This window comes from Scyliorhinus torazame, chromosome X, assembly GCF_047496885.1.
Source record: "Scyliorhinus torazame isolate Kashiwa2021f chromosome X, sScyTor2.1, whole genome shotgun sequence".
In the NCBI taxonomy this organism is placed as follows: domain Eukaryota; kingdom Metazoa; phylum Chordata; class Chondrichthyes; order Carcharhiniformes; family Scyliorhinidae; genus Scyliorhinus; species Scyliorhinus torazame.
This window is the reverse complement of record NC_092738.1, coordinates 16,310,922-16,331,851: the sequence shown is the minus strand read 5'-3', so window position 1 is coordinate 16,331,851 and position 20,930 is coordinate 16,310,922. Positions and strand designations below refer to the sequence as shown.

At 48.7% G+C, this 20,930-nt stretch overlaps 1 pseudogene; it reads right to left on the bottom strand.

The window, feature by feature from the left end:
* Positions 1-1,461: 1,461 nt before the first annotated feature.
* Positions 1,462-20,930, bottom strand: part of LOC140405337 (histone acetyltransferase KAT5-like) — a 180,976-nt pseudogene continuing 161,507 nt past the window's right edge.

Sequence of the window (20,930 nt, the reverse complement as noted above, 5' to 3'; positions counted from 1 at the left end):
AGAGTGACTGAAAGCAGAGCTCACAAGCTTACAAAATAAAGGCATCATCTCCAAGGTCACTGAACCAACCGACTGGGCCAGCTCGATGGTGTGCTTAAAGAAGCCTTCAGGGGACCTACGCATCTGCATTGACCCCAAGGATCTAAACAAAAACTACAACAAGAAGCATAACAAAGGCAACAACAAGCATGACAAAAACAACAAAAACAACAACAATGAAACAACAACTTGTGCGACATGGTACAACTCTGCACAGGAAGGACAATGTAACTGCACAGCTCAAAACAATGGCAAGAGTACAAACATACCATGGCACGACAACGAATCTCGCAAATTCACATTGGCTCCACTACAAACAAGCAAACCAGCTTTCAAGGCAGATGACATACAGCATCAATACCGCAAACACAGAAAAAAGTCCAGGACAGACAACAAAGATGCCATACAGAATCAATACCGCAAGCACAGGAAAAAAAGTCTAAATCAGACAACAAAGTGATTGGACCATTCGAACATCTCATGATGACTTCTTGGTTACTTAAACACAAGAACACTGACGACGTTCACAAAGAAATGACAACGTCGCCATCACCACTCCAACAACAGAAGAAGAAAGCAACTCAACCGAACAAATTCATAAAGTTTGGACTCACAAATTTTTTAATTAAGATTGGACTCATAAATATTAATTGGCTTTGTATAATCATCCATATCATCACAACTTGTACATGTCATCATTTATCTACATGCGTTGCACAATCTTCTTCAACAAAGTACAGAAAATATGTCACAAGAAAAAAGGGGGGATGTAGTGATATGCATCACTGTATATACACAAGGGGTTTATGTAAATACACTACAATTAAGTAACCACTAGAAGGAGCACCAGAGCTGTCACGATATGCAGACACGCAACCAATGGGCCATTAGAACAGAACACAACCAATGGGTAACCAGGACACCCAGAGGTGGCATTACCACAAGGGTCACCACACAACCCTTATAAAAAGGACAAGGCACACAGGCTCTGCCTCTTCCACCGGCAGAAACCAAGAGAGCAGGACAGGGTTGATTATCAGCAACATCACACCCTAGCACGTGGTCGAGAGCAAACTTGTATAGTTAGCAGAGTTGACTAAGTTACTAGAGGCAGATTAGCAGAGAGTCGAACTCATTTAAGAGCATTATTAATCGTTTAATAAATACGTTAAACTTATCTCAGAGTCTGGAGCATCTTTCAGCGGAGCCGACATCAAGTAGCAGCTTATGTTACTCGAGGCAACATAACACAACAGCGTGTTTCTCGGTGGCGCGTCATTTGCCGGTGGCGGGATTCTGTCTCCCCGTCGCTTGTCAATGGGATTTCCCATTAAAGCCACTCCACACCTCTGGGAAACCCATGGGCTGCCAGCAGGGAAAGTAAATCACAACGGCTTGAGAATTCCGGCCTATATCACTGGCTTAGGCCAAGAGACGGAGAGTAATGTCTCTACGTTTGCTGACGATACAATACTCGGTGGGGGCGTAAGTTGTGAGGCGGGCATAGCGTGTCTGTAAAGAGATAGAGACACGTTAAATGAGTGGGCAACAGGGGTGTAACGTGGGCAAGTGTGAGGTCATTTGCTGTGGTCGTGAGATTGGAAAAGCAGAATAGTGTTTATAAGTGTTGACATTCAGAGGGTGTACCCACAGTCACACAGTCTCTGAAATCAGCACTAATTTCCATAACTGTGACTAACTCCATGCAGGGGATCTGACAGCGGCTCGCACTCAATGATAGAAGACTTTCCTATCCCAGTTTTCCATGTCAGTATAATTTTGCCTGGATAGACTCAGAACACTGAAAGTCATTCTTAATTTATAGTGCATGGGTTTTGTTGGACTATAAGACCAGAGATGCTTCTTCACTTCAAAGAGGAGCTCTGTTTATTATTAGAGATTGGAAGAAATATATACTTGCTTCCATTAACCATGACTCATTTAATGGCCTTCAAGGCATTTTAAAGATGTGTAGATTGCACATGATGCATGTTGGTATTGGAAACATTGACCCTTCGTTTAATCACCTGCATCATTTTCTTTTTGTACTTAAACATAGAGCTTGCCGCTGATCAGTGAAAAGTGATTTGTCTGCAACTCTGCTGAAAGTTCCTGACGTTGCTGTTTGGGAATTGCAACAAGGCTCAGTGACACGGCAAAGAGGGCACTTAGCTCCTGTAATGGGATAGAACTTGCCCCCACCGCCCCGGTCAGGAAAAGCTTACAGTGCGGAACAAACAAATCCTCGACCACAGGTAATGACTGAAGCCGGCCAACTTGGGGCATTTGCTAGGGAACTGGATAAATCATTTTGTTGCTGTGCCTAAGGAGGCCATTCAGCCTATTGAGTCTATGCTACCACTCTGAAGAGCAATCCAGCCAGTCCCATCCTCCCCGCTCTCTCACGGTTGCCCGGGAGTTTCTTTCCTTTGAAACAAAAAAATGACTTGAAGGAAAATGTTCCAGGGGGAAATATTCCGAGAGTGGGAATAAAATGTGGATGCCAAGCAATCAGGCATGTGCCTTCCATGTGCCTTCCATGTGCCTTCCATGTGCCTTCCATGTGCCTTCCATGTGCCTTCCTTTCAAGCTTAATTTTCTATGACTCCGCTGTCTAAAAGAAAAATAGATGCATTGGAAAATAATCTTTAAAGTGGCAAATTGGCGCCTGATGTACCTGAAAGGGGCACCCAGCTCAGGCAGATGGTACATCCAGCGAGAGGTAGGCCTGAGAGAGGACTGCAGAGGTCACACCCACTTGAACCACTGATTGAAGGTCAATCCTGTCCCATTTCTGCCAAGCGTGTCACCTCAAAATCTCCCCCATTGAGTTTTATTTTCTTTATCTGGGATGTGGGAGTCACGGCCCACCCCTAATTGCCCTTGAACTGAGTGTCTCCCTCGGCCATTTTAGAGGGGCAGTTAAGAATCAACCACATTGCTGTGGGTCCGGAGTCACATGTAGGCCAGACCGGGAAAGGACGGCAGGTTTCCTTCCCTAAAGGACGTTAGTGAAGCAGATGGGTCTTTATGACAATCGATGATCGTTGTCACGATCACCATTACCGAGACTATAGGTGATGGATTATCCAGCCCCCCGACCACCTGATTCTCGGTGGTGCGATTCTCTGCTCCCACTGCTGTCAATGGGATTTTCCATTGAAGCCACCTGACACCACTGGGAAACCTGTGGGCGGGAGTATAATCCCAGAGGAAAAAGAGAATTCCAGCCTTACTTTCAATTCCACATATTTTAATTGAATGTAAATCCCACGAGCTGGCACAGTGGGATTTGAACCTCTGTTCACAGAGCATTAGCCTAGGCCTCAGGTTAACTAGTCTGGCAATATTACCACAACACCACCATCTGTGTGTGGAAACTTTTTTTTCAAATGCATTTTATTCAAAAGTGTATCAAAGTAGGTGACAGCGAATAAACACCCCGGGAAACATTCTTCCCAACAATCAACTATACAGTTTGTACAGATTTTTCTCCTTTTTCAGCCCCCCCCCCCCCGCCCCGCCGGCGACGAGCAGCTCCTCAAACACGGTCACAAACATCCCCCACCTTTTCTCAAACTCCCCTGCTGAGCCCCTTAACTCATACTTTATCTTCTCTAACCGCAGGAAGTCATACAGGTCACCCAACCATGCTGCTGCCCCCGGTGGCGATGCCGACCGCCACTCCAGCAAAATTTGTCGCCGTGCAATCAGAGAGGCGAAGGCCAAGACATCGGCCTTCCTCCTCTCCATGAGCTCCGGCTTCTCTGAAACCCCAAATATCGCCACCAAAGGGTCCAGGTCCACTCCCTCCTCCACTATCCTGGCTAAGACCACGAACACTCCCGCCCAGAATCTTCCCAATTTTTCACAACCCCAAAACATGTGCGCATGATTCGCTGGCCCCCGCCCACACCTCTCACACTCATCTGCTACCCCCTGAAAGAACCCACTCATTCTCGCCCGAGTCATATGCACCCTGTGCACCACCTTAAACTGTATCAGTCTCATCCTTGCACAAGAGGAGGTCCCGTTTACCCTTCGCAGTGCCTCACTCCATACTCCCCAATTGATCTCTATTCCCAACTCCGCTTCCCATTTCTCCTTGATCTTCACCAGCCGCTCGCCTCCCTGCTCCCCCAGCCACTTATATTTATCCCAAATTCTTCCCTCCCCTTCCACATCTGGAAGCAGCAGTCGCTCCAGCAGGGTGTATCCCGGCAATCTAGGGAATCCCTTCCAGACCTTTCGTGCAAAGTCCCTAACCTGTAGATACCTGAACTCACTCCCCCTCGGCAACTCTACCCTCTCCCTTAGCTCCTCCAGACTAGCGAACCCTTCCTCCAAATACAAATCCTCACCTTGACCAGCCCCACTTCCCTCCACCTCCTGTATACACTATCCCCCCCCCCCGGCTCAAACCCATGATTCTCGCACAGCGGCGTTAGCACCGACATCCCTTCCACCCTAAAATGCCTCCTCAGCTGATTCCATATCTTCACCGTGGACTGCACCACTGGGCTCCCTGAATACCTACTCGGAGCCATTGGCAAAGCTGCCGTCACCATAGCCCTCAAACTAGACCCCTTACAAGACTCCTCCTCCATCCTAACCTACTCTACCCCTTCCCCTTCCCACCACCGCCGCACCTTGTCCACATTCACCGCCCAATAATAATGAAGCAAGTTTGGCAACGCCAACCCCCCCTGCTGCCTCTGCCTCTGTAGCAGGGTCCTCCCCACCCTCGGCACCTTCCCCGCCCATACAAAGTCCGAGATGATCATGTTCACTTTCCGAAAAAAGGCCTTTGGTATAAAGATCGGGAGAGCCTGAAAGATAAACAAGAAGCTCGGCAGAATATTCATTTTCACCACTTGGACCCTCCCCGCCAACGTTAAGTGCAGTGTATCCCACCTCTTAAGATCCTCCCTGGCCTCCTCCACCAGCTTCATTAAGTTCCACTTATGGAGCCCCGTCCATTCCCTCGCTACCTGAATCCCCAAGTACCTAAACCTATCCCTCGCTACCGGAAATGGCATTCCCCCTCAATTAGCCCGCTGTGCCAGCTCATTCACCGGGAATACCTCGCTTTTCCCCACATTCAGCTTGTATCCCGAGAACCCTCCAAACCTCCCCAACAGGCCCATAATCCTTCCCATACTCTCCAATGGATCTGAAACATACAGCAAGAGGTTGTCAGCTTAGAGCGACACCCGATGCTCCCTCTGTCCCCTCATTATCTCCTGCCACTCTGCCGACCCACTGAGAGCCATCGCCAATGGCTCTATGGCCAGCGCAAACAGCAGCGGCGACAGCGGGCAGCCCTGCCTCGTACCCCTGTGTAAGTCAAAGCTTCATGAGCTCCTATCATTCGTCCTCACCCTCGCCCTTGGTACCACATACAGCAACCGCACCCATGCCACAAATCTCAGCCCAAACCCAAACCTTCCCAAAACTTCAAACAATTACCGCCAGTCCATCCGATCAAATGCTTTCTCCGTGTCCATGGATACCACCACCTCCGGTACCAGAGCTCTCGCCGGATTCATCACCACATTCAACAGCCGTCTTATATTACTCGCGAGCTGCCTGCCCTTCACGAAGCCTGTTTGACCTTCTGCAACCACCCCCGGGACACAATCCTCCATCCTCCTCGCCAACAACTTAGCCAATACTAGACTTCCTCTTGTGACCATGGAGTGATTGGTCACATAAAGGGCTGTTCCTATTCAAAGTCACAGAAAAGGGCTCTTTTTACCCAGATCTGGGTGTAATTTTGATGAAAAGGCCGAGGTGAATGTTAGAGGAGTAGTTTACCCCTGGAATGGGATGTCTTCTGATCACCGGACCCGGCAGAAAACAGGGAGAGGTTTGGCTGGAAGGTTGCAACAGTCTTGTGCCTCACAGACAGTCTCTTCCAGCATGCAGGCGGGGGAGGGCAAGCTGTAAGGCCCCAGATACAGGAACTGATGACTTTTATCAAGGAGGAATTCCATAAACAGAGGAAAGAAATGCATGAGGATCATGCAAAGGGCATTGCAGAAACTGTGGCACCCCAGAAGAGTACTTTGGATCGGATGGAGAGGTGTTTGGAGGTGCAGGGGTCACAGATTCGGGAGATTGAAGCAGTGATCTCGGACCACAGCGATCGTGTGGTGGCTCTGGAGGTGGAGGTGGGGCTCCTAGGAGACCTTCGTAAAACACTGAGGGCAAAGGTGGAGCAGCAGGAGAATGCCTCGAGAAGGCAGAACCTGCGAATAGTGGGCCTGCCTGAAGGAGTGGAAGGTGTGAGTGCCACGAGGTACGTCTCGAGGATGCTGGTGGCAGAAGGGGTGCTGGATAAGGCCCCTGAAGTGGACCGAGTGCATAGGTCTCTGAGGCAGAAGCCTCGAGCTGGGGAGCCGCCGCGGGCGGTGATCGTGAGGCTCCATAAACTTGTGGAGAAAGAGAAAATTCTACTGTGGGCCAGGGAGAAGCGTAGCTGCGACTGGGAGGGAAATAACGTCCGGATTTATCAGGACATCGGAGCCGAGTTGGCAAAACGGCGGGCAGGTTTCAACAAGGCCAAGGCGGTGCTGTACCGGCGGCTAACCAGGTTTGGGGGGCTCTACCCGGGGAAATTATGGGTGACGCTCGGAGGCCGGGAGTATTATTTCGAGAGCCCAGAAGCGGCCGAAGACTTCATTAAGGAGCATAAACTGGGGGAGAACTGAGTGGACAATGCTTGGGAACCGGGGGCTGGCTCTATGTAATGGGCGGGAGCATGTTTGAAGTGGGTGTAGGGGGATTTTCGCCTTTTTTTGTTGGGGGGGGGGGGGTTCTGTTCAATGTTGAGATTGTAAGGAGTTGTCGGGGTGAAAGGTTTATGTGGGGATGGATGTTCCCACCCCCCCCCTCCTGTTTTATGGGACTGTGTTTAACATCTGTTTGTTTGCTTTTGCAGAAGGCTACCTGGAGTTCAGGAGAAGTCCTTGTTTGGGTGGGGGAGGGTACGGCCAGCTGGAGGCCTTCTTCTTGGAGCTGAGGAGTGGGGGTCATTAGGATGTGCCTTTGGGCAGGGGCAGCCGCGCTAGCAGGTTATGCTGGTGAACGGAAGTGAGGTGGTGGGGGAGAAGGCCAAGAGCGATGGCCGGGGGGAGGGGGGAAAGGGGAAGTTGGGGGGGGGGGTTCTGCGACGTGGCAGGGGGTGAGAGATGACATGGTCAAGGGCGAAGACAGGGGCCATCTGGGGTGGGCTAGGTACAGAGTGGAATTAAAGGGGCAGGAGTTAAGTGGGGAAGATGACGGACGGTAGAGGGGATTGGCGGGGAGGATGGAGGATTCCCTTTTTTGGGGATTAGTGTGATTACTGTCTGCTTCATCGTCTCCGGCAACTCCCCCTTCTCCAGTGCTTCATTAAACGCCCCCAACAGATGTGGTGCCAGGTCCGCCGCAAATTCCTTGTAAAATTCTGCCGGGTACCCATCCGGCCCAGGGGCCTTCCCCGACTTCATACCCCTGATACTATCCAGCACCTCCCTCAGCCCCAGGGGCTCCTCCAACGCCTGCCTCTTTGCTTCCTCCACCTGGGGAAATTCCAGCTCGTCCAGAAACCGCCCCATGTCCCCCTCCTCTCCTCCAGGGTCTGCCTCATAAAGTCCCTGGTAATACTCTCCAAATGCCTCATTTGTCTTCCTTGGCCTTCTCCCCCCACCCCCCCCCCCCACCCCCCACTCCTCAGCTCCAAGAAGAAGGCCTCCTGCTGGCCGTACCCTCCCCCACCCAAACAAGGACTTCTCCTGAACTCCAGGTAGCCTTCTCCAAAAGCAGACAACCAGATGTTAAATACAAACTGTTGCGTTATGTAATTTGGAATAACACAAGCTGCCACTTGATGCAGTTTTGAGTAAAAGATGCTCCAGACTTTGAAGTGAGTTCAATGTGTTTTATTGAACTACTAGCACAGTTCTCAATGAGTTCGACTCTCTGCTAATCTAAATGTAGTAACGCAGTCCAACTGAACCAGCCTTGCTCTGAGCCACGTGCTGGGGTGTGATGCTGAGGATACACCCTGTCTCACTCTGTAGATGTTGATCTGTGGAAAGAGGCGGGGTGCGAGTGCCTCATCCCTTTTATAGTGAGATACCACCCCTGAGTGTCCTGACTGCTCATTGGTCACGGCCTGCAGGTAAGGGATTGGCTGGTGACTGGTAAGTAGTTTTTCTTTTATTTTCCCTCAGGTGTTATTGTGCGGGGCGCAGAGGTTGCTGAGTGAGTGCTTGCTGCGAAGGGAAGTGAATAACAGGTAAGCTCTTTCTTTCTTTTTATTTTTTTATCTAGAGGGGATGGCAGGGAAGGTAGTGCAATGTTCCTCCTGCAGAATGTTTGAGGTGAGGGACGCCGTCAGTGTCCCTGCTGATTTCATCTGTGGGAAGGGCACCCATCTCCAGCTCCTCAGAAACCGCGTAAGGGAACTGGAGCTGGAGCTGGATGAACTTCGGATTTTTTGGGAGGCAGAGGTTGTCATAGATAGAAGCTTCAGGGATGTAGTTTCTCCGAAGAATAAAGATAGATGGCTGACGGTGAGAGGGACTGGGAGGAAGCAGTCAGTACAGGGACCCCCTGTGGTCGTTCCCCTTAGTAACAAGTATACCGCTTTGGATGCTGTTGGGGGGGGGGACTTACCAGGGGTAAGCCATGGGGTACAGGTCTCTGGCACAAAGTCTGTCCCTGTTGCTCAGAAGGGAAGGGGGAGAGGAGTAGAGCATTAGTCATTGGAGACGCCATAGTTAGGGGGATAGACAGGAGATTCTGTGGGAACGAGAGAGACTCGCGGTTGGTGTGTTGCCTCCCAGGTGCCAGGGTGCGTGATGTCTCGGATCGTGTTTTCGGGATCCTTAAGGTGGAGGGGGAGCAGCCCCAAGTCGTGATCCACAGAGGTACCAATGACATAGGTAGGAAAAGGGATAGGGATGTAAGGCAGGAATTCAGGGAGCTAGGGTGGAAACTTTGATCTAGGACAAACAGAGTTATTATCTCTGGGTTGTTACCCATGCCACGTGATAGCGAGATGAGGAATAGGGAGAGAGAGGAGTTGAACACGTGGCTACTGGGGTGGTGCAGGAGGGAGGGTTTCAGATTTCTGGATAATTGGAGCTCATTCTGGGGTCGGTGGGACATCTACAAACAGGATGGTCTACACCTGGACCAGAGGGGGAAATTTGCTAATGCTCTTCGGGAGGATTTAAACTAGTTCAGCAGGGGCTTGGGAACCTGAATTGTAGCTCCAGTATACAGGAGGTTGAGAGTAGTGAGGTCATGAGTAAGGTTTCAAAGTTGCAGGAGTGTACCGGCAGACAGGAAGGTGGTTCAAAGTGTGTCTTCTTCAATGCCAGGAGCATCCGGAATAAGGTGGGGTGGTACCTGGGACTTTGGTGTTGTGGCCATTTCGGAGACATGGATAGAGCAGGGACAGGAATGGTTGTTGCAGGTGCCGGGATTTAGATATTTCAGTAAGCTCTGGGAAGGTGGTAAAAGAGGGGGAGGGGTGGCATTGTTAGTCAAGGACAGTATTACAGTGGCAGAAAGGACGTTTGATGAGGACTCGTCTACTGAGGTAGTATGGGCTGAGGTTAGAAACAGGAAAGGAGAGGTCACCCTGTTAGGGGTTTTCTATAGGCCTCCAAACATTTCCAGAGATGTGGAGGAAAGGATTGCAAAGATGATTCTGGATAGGAGGGAAAGCATCAGGGTAGTTGGTATGGGGGACTTTAACTTTCCAAATATTGACTAGAAACGCTATAGTTCAAGTACTTTAGATGGGTCCGTTTTTGTCCAATGTGTGCAGGACGGTTTCCTGACATAGCATGTAGATAGGCCAACGAGAGGCGAGGCCGTATTGGATTTGGTACTGGGTAATGAACCAGGACAGGTGTTAGATTTGGAAGTAGGTGAGCACTTTGGTGATAGTGACCACAATTTTATTACGTTTACTTTAGTGATGGAAAGGGATAGGTATATACCGCAGGGCAAGAGTTATATCTGGGGGAAAGGCAATTATGATGTGATGATGCAAGACTTAGGATACATCGGATGGAGAGGAAAACTGCAGGGGATGGGCACAATGGAAATGTGGCGCTTGTTCAAGGAACAGCTACTGCGTGTCCTTGATAAGTATGTACCTGTCAGGCAGGGAGGAAGTGGTCGAGCAAGGGAACCGTGGTTTACTAAAGTAGTCGAAACACTTGTCAAGAGGAAGAAGGAGGCTTATGTAAAGATGAGACATCAAGGTTCAGTTAGGGCGCTCGAGAGTTACAAGTTAGCTAGGAACGACCTAAAGAGAGAGCTAAGAAGAGCCAGGAGGGGACATGAGAAGTCTTTGGGAGGTAGGATCAAGGATAACCCTAAAGCTTTCTATAGATATGTCAGAAATAAACGAATGACTAGGGTAAGAGTCGGGCCAATCAAGGACAGTAGTGGGAAGTTGTCCTTGGAGTCCGAGGAGATAGGAGAGGTACCAAATGAATATTTTTCATCAGTATTCACACAGGAAAAAGACAATGTTGTTGAGGAGAATACTGAGATTCAGGCTACTAGACTAGAAGGGCTTGAGGTTCATAAGGAGGAGGTGTTAGCAATTCTGGAAAGTGTGAAAATAGATAGGTCCCCTGGGCCGGATATGATTTATCCTAGGATTCTCTGGGAACCTAGGGAGGAGATTGTTGAGACTTTGGCTTTGATCTTTAAGTCATCTTTGTCGAGAGGAATAGTGCCAGAAGACTGGAGGATAGCAAATGTTGTCCCCTTGTTCAAGAAGGGGAGTAGAGACAACCCCGGTAACTATAGACCAGTGAGCCTCACTTCTGTTGTGGGCAAAATCTTGGAAAGGTTTATCAGAGATAGGATGTATAATCATCTGGAAAGGAATAATTTGATTAGAGATAGTCAACACGGTTTTGTGAAGGGTAGGTCGTGCCTCACAATCCTTATTGAGTTCTTTGAGAAGGTGAGCAAACAGGTGGATGAGGGTAAAGCAGTTGATGTGGTGTATATGGATGTCAGTAAAGCGTTTGATAAGGTTCCCCATGGTAGGCTACTGCAGAAAATACAGAGGCATGGGATTCAGTGTGAGTTAACAGTTTGGATCAGAAATTGGTTAGCTGGAAGAAGACAAAGGGTGGTGGTTGATGGGAAATGTTCAGACTGGAGTCCAGTTACTAGTGGTGTACCACAAGGATCTGTTTTGGGGCCACTGCTGTTTGTCATTTTTATAAATGACCTGGAGGAGGGCGTAGAAGGATGGGTGAGTAAATTTGCAGATGACACTAAAGTCGGTGGAGTTGTGGACAGTGCGGACGGATGTTACAAGTTACAGAGGGACATTGATAAGCTGCAGCGCTGGGCTGAGAGGTGGCAAATGGAGTTTAATGCAGAAAAGTGTGAGGTGATTCATTTTGGAAGGAATAACAGGAAGTCAGAGTACTGGGCTCATGGTAAGATTCTTGGCAGTGTGGATGAGCACAGAGATCTCGGTGTCCATGTACATAGATCCCTGAAAGTTGCCACCCAGGTTGAGAGGGTTGTTAAGAAGGCGTACGGTGTGTTAGCTTTTATTGGTAGAGGGATTGAGTTTCGGAGCCATGAGGTCATGTTGCAGCTATACAAAACTCTGGTGCGGCCGCATTTGGAGTATTGCGTGCAATTCTGGTCGCCGCATTATAGGAAGGATGTGGAAGCATTGGAAAGGGTGCAGAGGAGATTTACCAGAATGTTGCCTGGTATGGAGGGAAGATCTTATAAGGAAAGGCTGAGGGACTTGAGGCTGTTTTCGTCAGAGAGAAGAAGGTTAAGAGGTGACTTAATTGAGGCATACAAGATGATCAGAGGATTGGATCGGATGGACAGTGAGAGCCTTCTTCCTCGGATGCTGATGTCTAGCATGAGGGGACATAGCTTTAAATTGAGGGGAGATAGATATAGGACAGATGTCAGAGGTAGGTTCTTTACTCAGAGAGTAGTAAGGGCGTGGAATGCCCTGCCTGCAACAGTAGTGGACTCGCCAACACTAAGGGCATTCAAATGAACATTGGATAGACATATGGACCATGCTGCCCGACTAAACTACAATCTTCTACACTTCCTGGGTCCGTATCCCTCTATTCCCATCCTATTCATGTATTTGTCAAGGTGCCCCTTAAATGTCACTATCGTCCCTGCTTCCACCACCTCCTCCGGCAGCGAGTTCCAGGCACCCACTACCCTCTGTGTAAAAGAGTTGCCTCATACATCTACTCTAAACCTTGCCCCTCGCACCTTAAACCTATGCCCCCTAGTAATTGACCCCTCTACCCTGAGGAAAAGCCTCTGACTTTCCACTCTCTCTATGCCCCTCATAATTTTGTAGACCTTTATCAGGTCGCCCCTCAACCTCCGTCGTTCCAGTGAGAACAAACCGAGTTTATTCAACCGCTCCTCATAGCTAATGCCCTCCATACCAGGCAACATTCTGGTAAATCTCTTCTACACCCTCTCTAAAGCCTCCACATCCTTCTGGTAGTGTGGCGAACAGAATTGAACACTATACTCCAAGTGTGGCCTAACTAAGGTTCTATACAGCTGCAACATGACTTGCCAATTCTTATACTCAATGCCCCGGCCAATGAAGGCAAGCATGCCGTATGCCTTCTTGACTACCCTCTCCACCTGTGTTGCCCCTTTCAGTGACCTGTGGACCTGTACACCTAGATCTCTCTGACTTTCAATACTCTTGAGGGTTCTACCATTCACGGTATATTCCCTACCTGCATTAGACCTTCCAAAATGCATTACCTCACATTTGTCCGGATTAAACTCCATCTGCCATCTCTCCGCCCAAGTCTCCAAACAATCTAAATCCCGCTGTATCCTCTGACAGTCCTCATCGCTATCCGCAATTCAACCAACCTTTGTGTCGTCTGCAAACTTACTAATCAGTTTGCAAACTTACTATATCATGACACAAAGAGTCCCATAAAACAGGAGGGGGGATGGGAACATCCATCCCCACATAACCTTTACACCCCGACAACTCATTATAATCTCAACATTGAACAGAAACCTCCCCCACAAAATAAGGCGAAAATCCCCCAATCCCTACACCCACTTCAAACATGCTCCCGCCCATTACATAGTACCAGCACCCCGGTTCCACCTAACCTGCACATCTTTGGACACAAAGGGACAATTTATCATGGCCAATCCACCTAACCTGCACATTTTTGGACACTAAGGGACAATTTAGCATTGCCAATCCACCTAACCTGCACATCTTTGGACATTAAGGGACAATTTATCAAGGCCAATCCACCTAACCTGCACATCTTTGGACACTAAGGAACAATTTAACATGGCCAATCCACCTAACCGGCACATCTTTGGACACTAAGGGACAATTTAGCATTGCCAATCCACCTAACCTGCACATCTTTGGACACTAAGGGACAATTTATCAAGGCCAATCCACTTAAACTGCACATCTTTGGTCACTAAGGGACAATTTATCATGGCCAATCCACCTAACCTGCACATCTTTGGACACTAAGGGACAATTTAGCACGGCCAATCCACCTAACCTGCACATCTTTGGACACTAAGGGACAATTTATCATGGCCAATCCACCTAACCTGCACATCTTTGGACACTAAGGGACAATTTATCATGGCCAATCCACCTAACCTGCACATCTTTGGACACTAAGGGACAATTTAGCACGGCCAATCCATCTAACCTGCACAACTTTGGACACTAAGGACAATTTATCATGGCCAATCCACCTAACCTGCACATCTTTGGACACTAAGGGACAATTTAACATGGCCAATCCACCTAACCTGCACATCTTTGGACACTAAGGGACAATTTAGCATGGCCAATCCACCTAACCTGCACATCTTTGGACACTAAGGGACAATTGATCACGGCCAATCCACCCAATCTGCACATCTTTGGACACTAAGGGGAAATTTATCATGGCCAATCCACCTAACCTGCACATCTTTGGACACTAAGGGACAATTTAACATTGGCAATCCACCTAACCTGCACATCTTTGAACACTAAGAGACAATTTAGCATGGCCAATCCACCTAACCTGCACATCTTTGGACACTAAGGGACAATTTATCATGGCCAATCCACCTAACCTGCACATCTTTGGACACTAAGGGACAATTTAACATGGCCAAACCACCTAACCTGCACATCTTTGGACACTAAGAGACAATTTAGCATGGTCAATCCACCTAACCTGCACATCTTTGAACACTAAGGGGAAATTTAGCATGGCCAATCCACCTAACTTGCACATCTTTGGACACTAAGGGACAATTTAACATGGCCAATCCACCTAACCTGCACATCTTTGGACACTAAGGGACAATTTAGCATGGTCAATTCACCTAACCTGCACATCTTTGGACACTAAGGGACAATTTAACATGGCCAATCCACCTAACCTGCACATCTTTGGACACTAAGAGACAATTTAGCATGGTCAATCCACCTAACCTGCACATCTTTGGACACTAAGGGGAAATTTAGCATGGCCAATCCACCTAACCTGCACATCTTTGGACACTAAGGGACAATTTAACATGGCCAATCCACCTAACCTGCACATCTTTGGACACTAAGGGACAATTTAGCATAGCCAATCCACCTAACCTGCACACCTTTGGACACTAAGGGACAATTTAGCATGGCCAATCCACCTAACCCGCACATCTTTGGACACTAAGGGACAATTTAGCATGGCCAATCCACCTAACCTGCACATCTTTGGACACTAAAGGGCAATTGATCACGGCCAATCCGCCTAACCTGCACATCTTTGGACACTAAGGAACAATTTAACATGGCCAATCCATCTAACCTGCACATCTTTGGACACTAAGGGACAATTTAACATGGCCAATCCATCTAACCTGCACATCTTTGGACACTAAGGGACAATTTAGCATGGCCAATCCACCTAACCTGCACATCTTTGGACACTAACGGACAATTTAGCATGGCCAATCCACCTAACCTGCACATCTTTGGACACTAAGGGACAATTTAACATGGCCAATCCACCTAACCTGCACATCTTTGGACACTAAGGGACAATTTAACATGGTCAATCCATCTAACCTGCACATCTTTGGACACTAAGGGACAATTTATCATGGCCAATCCACCTAACCTGCACATCTTTGGACACTAAGGGACAATTTAGGATGGCCAATCCACCTAACCTGCACAACTTTGGACTTTGGACACTAAGGGTCAATTTAGCGTGGCCAATCCACCTAACCTGCACAACTTTGGGCACGAAGGGACAATTTAACATGGCCAATCCACCTAACCTGCACATCTTTGGACACTAAGGGACAATTTAGCATGGCCAATCCACCTAACCTGCACAACTTTGGACACTAAGGGACAATTTAGCATGGCCAATCCACCTAACCTGCACAACTTTGGACACTAAGGGACAATTTAACATGGCCAATCCACCTAACCTGCACATCTTTGGACACTAAGGGACAATTTAGCATGACCAATCCACCTAACCTGCACATCTTTGGACACTAAGGGACAATTTATCATGGCCAATCCACCTAACCTGCACAACTTTGGACACTTTGGGACACTTTATCATGGCCAATCCACCTAACCTGCACATCTCTGGACACTAAGGGACAATTTAGCATGGCAAATCAACCTAACCTGAACATCTTTGGACACTAAGGGACAATTTAGCATGGCCAATCCACCTAACCTGCACAACTTTAGACACTAAGGGACAATTTAGCGTGGCCAATCCACCTAACCTGCACATCTTTGGGCACTAAGGGACAATTTAGCATGACCAATCCACCTAACCTGCACATCTTTGGACACTAAGGGACAATTTATCATGGCCAATCCACCTAACCTGCACAACTTTGGACACAAAGGGACACTTTATCATGGCCAATCCACCTAACCTGCACATCTCTGGACACTAAGGGACAATTTAGCATGGCAAATCAACCTAACCTGAACATCTTTGGACACTAAGGGACAATTTAGCATGGCCAATCCACCTAACCTGCACAACTTTAGACACTAAGGGACAATTTAGCGTGGCCAATCCACCTAACCTGCACATCTTTGGGCACTAAGGGACAATTTAGCATGACCAATCCACCTAACCTGCACATCTTTGGACACTAAGGGACAATTTATCATGGCCAATCCACCTAACCTGCACAACTTTGGACACAAAGGGACAACTTATCATGGCCAATCCACCTAACCTGCACATCTCTGGACATTAAGGGACAATTTAGCATGGCAAATCCACCTAACCTGCACATCTTTGGACACTAAGGGACAATTTAGCATGGCCAATCCAACATGGGTCGCAAAGGTCGGTCGGCGTGGGTCCCGAAGGTTGGCCGGTTAGTAAAAATGGGTCCCCGGAAAAATAGTTTGGAATCACTGATCTAGGCTAGGAATTCATTACAGGACTGTGATGTTTGAAATGCTTCTTTTGAAATGAAGTGCTAAAATGGTGTCCTCTAGTGGTGGAGCTCATTATAACCCCAGCTGATGTTTTACCATCTGATCATTTACCAAGTAGCAAACAGCTTACATTGTTTGCTTCAAATCTCTTTCTGTCCATTTTAGCCATGATGCGGGGATGCCGGCGTTGGACTGGGGTGAGCACAGTAAGAAGTCTTACATCTTCATGCACAACTTTGAACAAGACCTCCTCACCGCACAGGACCTTCAACCGACGTTATACACCATATAGATCAATGACAATTTTTTCCTTTGGACCCACGGCGAAGAATCACTGAAACGACTACACGATGACATCGATAGGTTCCATCCCACCATCAGACTCACCATGGACTACTGTCCAAAATCGGTACCATTCTTGGACCTCTTCATCTCCATCAAGGACGGTCACCTCAGCACTTCGCTTTACTGCAAGCCCATGGATAACCTCATGATGCTCCACTTCTCCAGCTTCCACCCTAAACACACTAAAGAAGCCCCCTTTCGGCCGTGCTCCTCCAGGAACGGCACGACCAGTAGCGGCACGGCCCGTAGCTTACGCCTCCTGACTTTTAGATGCTGTGGAGCAGGGATTTTCAGCCTGTGAGAGGCACCTGCTCGCAGTATTTTGGGCAGTTCGGTATTTTTCATATATTACCGGACTGAACCCCATCACAATTCTCACCGAACACACCCGCACCCAACTTTTACTGGACGGACGACTCAAGGACGGTAGTCAGTCAGTCAGATTAGAGCAGTTAGATGGACCCTTCTCTTGCAGGGACGGGACATCACTGTTAAACGGACAAAGACGCACAGCTTTTTAGCCGACAACTTACAGTACCCCGGAACCCCCCATGAATGTGAAATTATCTCTCCACACCACAACACAACCCTTTATTGCGAAAACACCCCCCAAAAAGATAGGTACTTCAACCCAGAGCCCCCAGCACACAGACACGTGTGAGCCCATAAAAATCTGTGGATGGATCTTCCACAGTATTGGATGGGAAGCGCATAACAGGTTGCGGTATTTATGTTGAGGACGCGCAGGGACGTGCCCTAGAAGAAATAGCGATAAAACTGCCAGGACACTTAGGCGCGCAGGCATCAGAACTCGCGGCCATCGCATATATAATGGAACACCCAGATTCCTTCCCCAGCCCAGCAGACATATACTGGGACAGCCTCGATGTCTGCAACAGCCTTGTGGAATTCCTGGCCCTGTGGAAAGCAAGAGGATTTGTTTCCGCAGACAGAAAACCCCTCCCTTCAGCCCCATTGCTCCGTCACATCTTAGAGAGAGCACAGAACAGGAATTTTGGGATAGTCAAAGTTCGTAGTCACCATCGTTCCTCCCCCCCTGGAAATGTAAAAGCCGACGCACTGGCTAAGGCAGGTTCCAGGCATGGATATTTTTGGACACCCCCCGAAGGCGCACCAGTGAGTGCAGTTCAGGTCTCACAGACAAAGATCGAGGATCTCGTGCAGGCCCAGAAGCCGGACAGCAATCTCAGGGAGATTGTAAAAGGAAAATATCCAGCACCCTACGAGAGATTTAAAAATGCTCTGACCACACATGACGGTGTGGTGTTAAAAGACACCCTTTATGTGGTCCCTGAACAGGTCAGGAATCAACTGATTTGTTTATTCCATGACGGTCATGGACATCAGGGAATCGATCCCACTACAGCCCATCTCAAGCAGCTTTGTTGGTGGCCGAATTTAAAGGATGATGTAAATCACTACATCGAGAATTGTCTTGTCTGTGCCCAGAATAATCCGGACAGATATGCCAAAAAGGCTCAACTCAGCCACACCCGACCCGTTAATGGCCCCTGGACTAACCTCCAGATTGATTTTGTAGGACCATTGCCCCCTTGCAGGAATGGCTATAAATATGTACTCGTGGTGATAGACACGTTTACCAAATGGGTGGAAGCATTCCCAGCCCGAACAAACACTGCAAAAACCACAGCCAAGATTTTGACCCACCACATCTTTGCAAGATGGAGACTCCCCCGCAGCATTGAATCCGACCAAGGTTCCCATTTTACGGGACGTGTCATGCAGAACGTCCTCACGATATTTGGCATCACCCAAAAATTCCACATTGCATACCACCCACAGTCGAGTGGTATCGTGGAGCGCATGAATCAGACCCTAAAAACCACCCTCAGAAAAATGGTCCAGCAGAACAACACCACTTGGGACTCAGTCCTCCCTTTGCGCTGATGTTTTTGAGTAATACAGTTTCAACCTCCACAGGTTACACCCCACACACTCTCATGACCGGACGCCCTTTCTTTTTTTTTATCTAGAGGGGATGACAGGGAAGGTAGTGCAATGTTCCTCGTGCAGAATGTTTGAGGTGAGGGACGCCGTCAGTGTCCCTGCTGATTTCATCTGTGGGAAGGGCACCCATCTCCAGCTCCTCAGAAACCGCGTTAGGGAACTGGAGCTGGAGTTGGATGAACTTCGGATCATTCGGGAGGCAGAGGTGGTCATAGATAGAAGCTTCAGGGATGTAGTTAATTTCATAGAATTTACAGTGCAGAAGGAGGCCATTCGGCCCATCGAGTCTGCACCGGCTCTTGGAAAGAGCACCCTACCCAAGGTCCACACCTCCACCCTATCCCCATAACCCAGTAACCCCTCCCAACACTAAGGGCAATTTTGGACACTATGGGCAATTTTGCATTGCCAATCCACCTAACCCGCACATCTTTGGACTGTGGGAGGAAACCGGAGCACCCGGAGGAAACCCACGCACACACGGGGAGGATGTGCAGACTCCGCACAGACAGTGACCTAAGCCGGAATCGAACCTGGGACCCTGGAGCTGTGAAGCATTTGTGCTATCCACAATGCTACCGTGCTGCTCCAGTGTTACTCCGAAGAATAAAGATAGATGGGTGACGGTGAGAGGGGCTGGAAGGAAGCAGTCAGTACAGGGATCCCCTGTGGTCGTTCCCCTTATTAACAAGTATACCGCTTTGGATACTGTTGGGTATACCAGGGTTAAGCCATGGGGTACGGGCCTCTGGCACAGAGTCTGACCCTGTTGCTCAGAAGGGAAGGGGGGAGAGGAGTAGAGCATTAGTCATTGGAGACTCCATAGTTAGGGGGATAGATAGGAGATTCTGTGGGAACGAGAGAGACTCACGGTTGGTGTGTTGCCTCCCAGGTGCCAGGGTCCGTGATGTCTCGGATCGTGTTTTCGGGATCCTTAAGGGGGAGGGGGAGCAGCCCCAAGTCGTGGTCCACATAGGTACCAACGACATAGGTAGGAAAACGGATGGGGATGTAAGGCAGGAATTCAGGGAGCGAGGGTGGGATCTTAGATCTAGGACAAACAGAGTTATTATCTCTGGGTTGTTACCCGTGCCAGGTGATAGCGAGACGAGGAATAGGGAGAGAGAGGAGTTGAACACGTGGCTACAGGGATGGTGCAGGAGGGAGGGTTTCAGATTTCTGGATAAGTGGGGCTCATTCTGGGGTCGGTGGGACCTCGACAAACGGGATGGTCTGCACCTGGACCAGAGGGGTACCAATATCCTGGGGGGGAAATTTGCTAATGCTCTTCGGGAGGGTTTACAACTATTTCAGCAGGGGCTTGGGAACCTGAATTGTAGCTCCAGTATACAGGAGGTTGAGAGTAGTGAGGTCATGAGTAGGGTTTCAAAGTTGCAGGAGTGTACTGGCAGGCAGGAAGGTGGTTTAAAGTGTGTCTTCTTCAATGCCAGGAGCATCCGGAATAAGGTGGGTGAACTTGCGGCATGGGTTGGTACCTGGGACTTCGATGTTGTGGCCATTTCGGAGACATGGATAGAGCAGGGACAGGAATGGTTGTTGCAGGTGTCGGGATTTAGATATTTCAGTAAGCTCAGGGAAGGTGGTAAAAGAGGGGGAGGGGTGGCATTGTTAGTCAAGGACAGTATTACAGTGGCAGAAAGGACGTTTGATGAGGACTTGTCTACTGAGGTAGTATGGGCTGAGGTTAGAAACAGGAAAGGAGAGGTCACCCTGTTAGGGGTTTTTTGTAGGCCTCCGAAAAGTTTCAGAGATGTAGAGGAGAGGATTGCAAAGATGATTCTGGATAGGAGCGAAAGCGACAGGGTAGTTGCTATGGGGGACTTTAACTTTCCAAATATTGACTGGAAACGCTATAGTTCGAGGACATTAGATGGGTCCGTTTTTGTCCAATGTGTGCAGGAGGGTTTCCTGACACAGTATGTAGATAGGCAAATGAGAGGCGAGGCCTTTTTGGATTTGGTACTGGGTAATGAACCAGGACAGGTGTTAGATTTGGAGGTAGGTGAGCACTTTGGTGATAGTGACCACA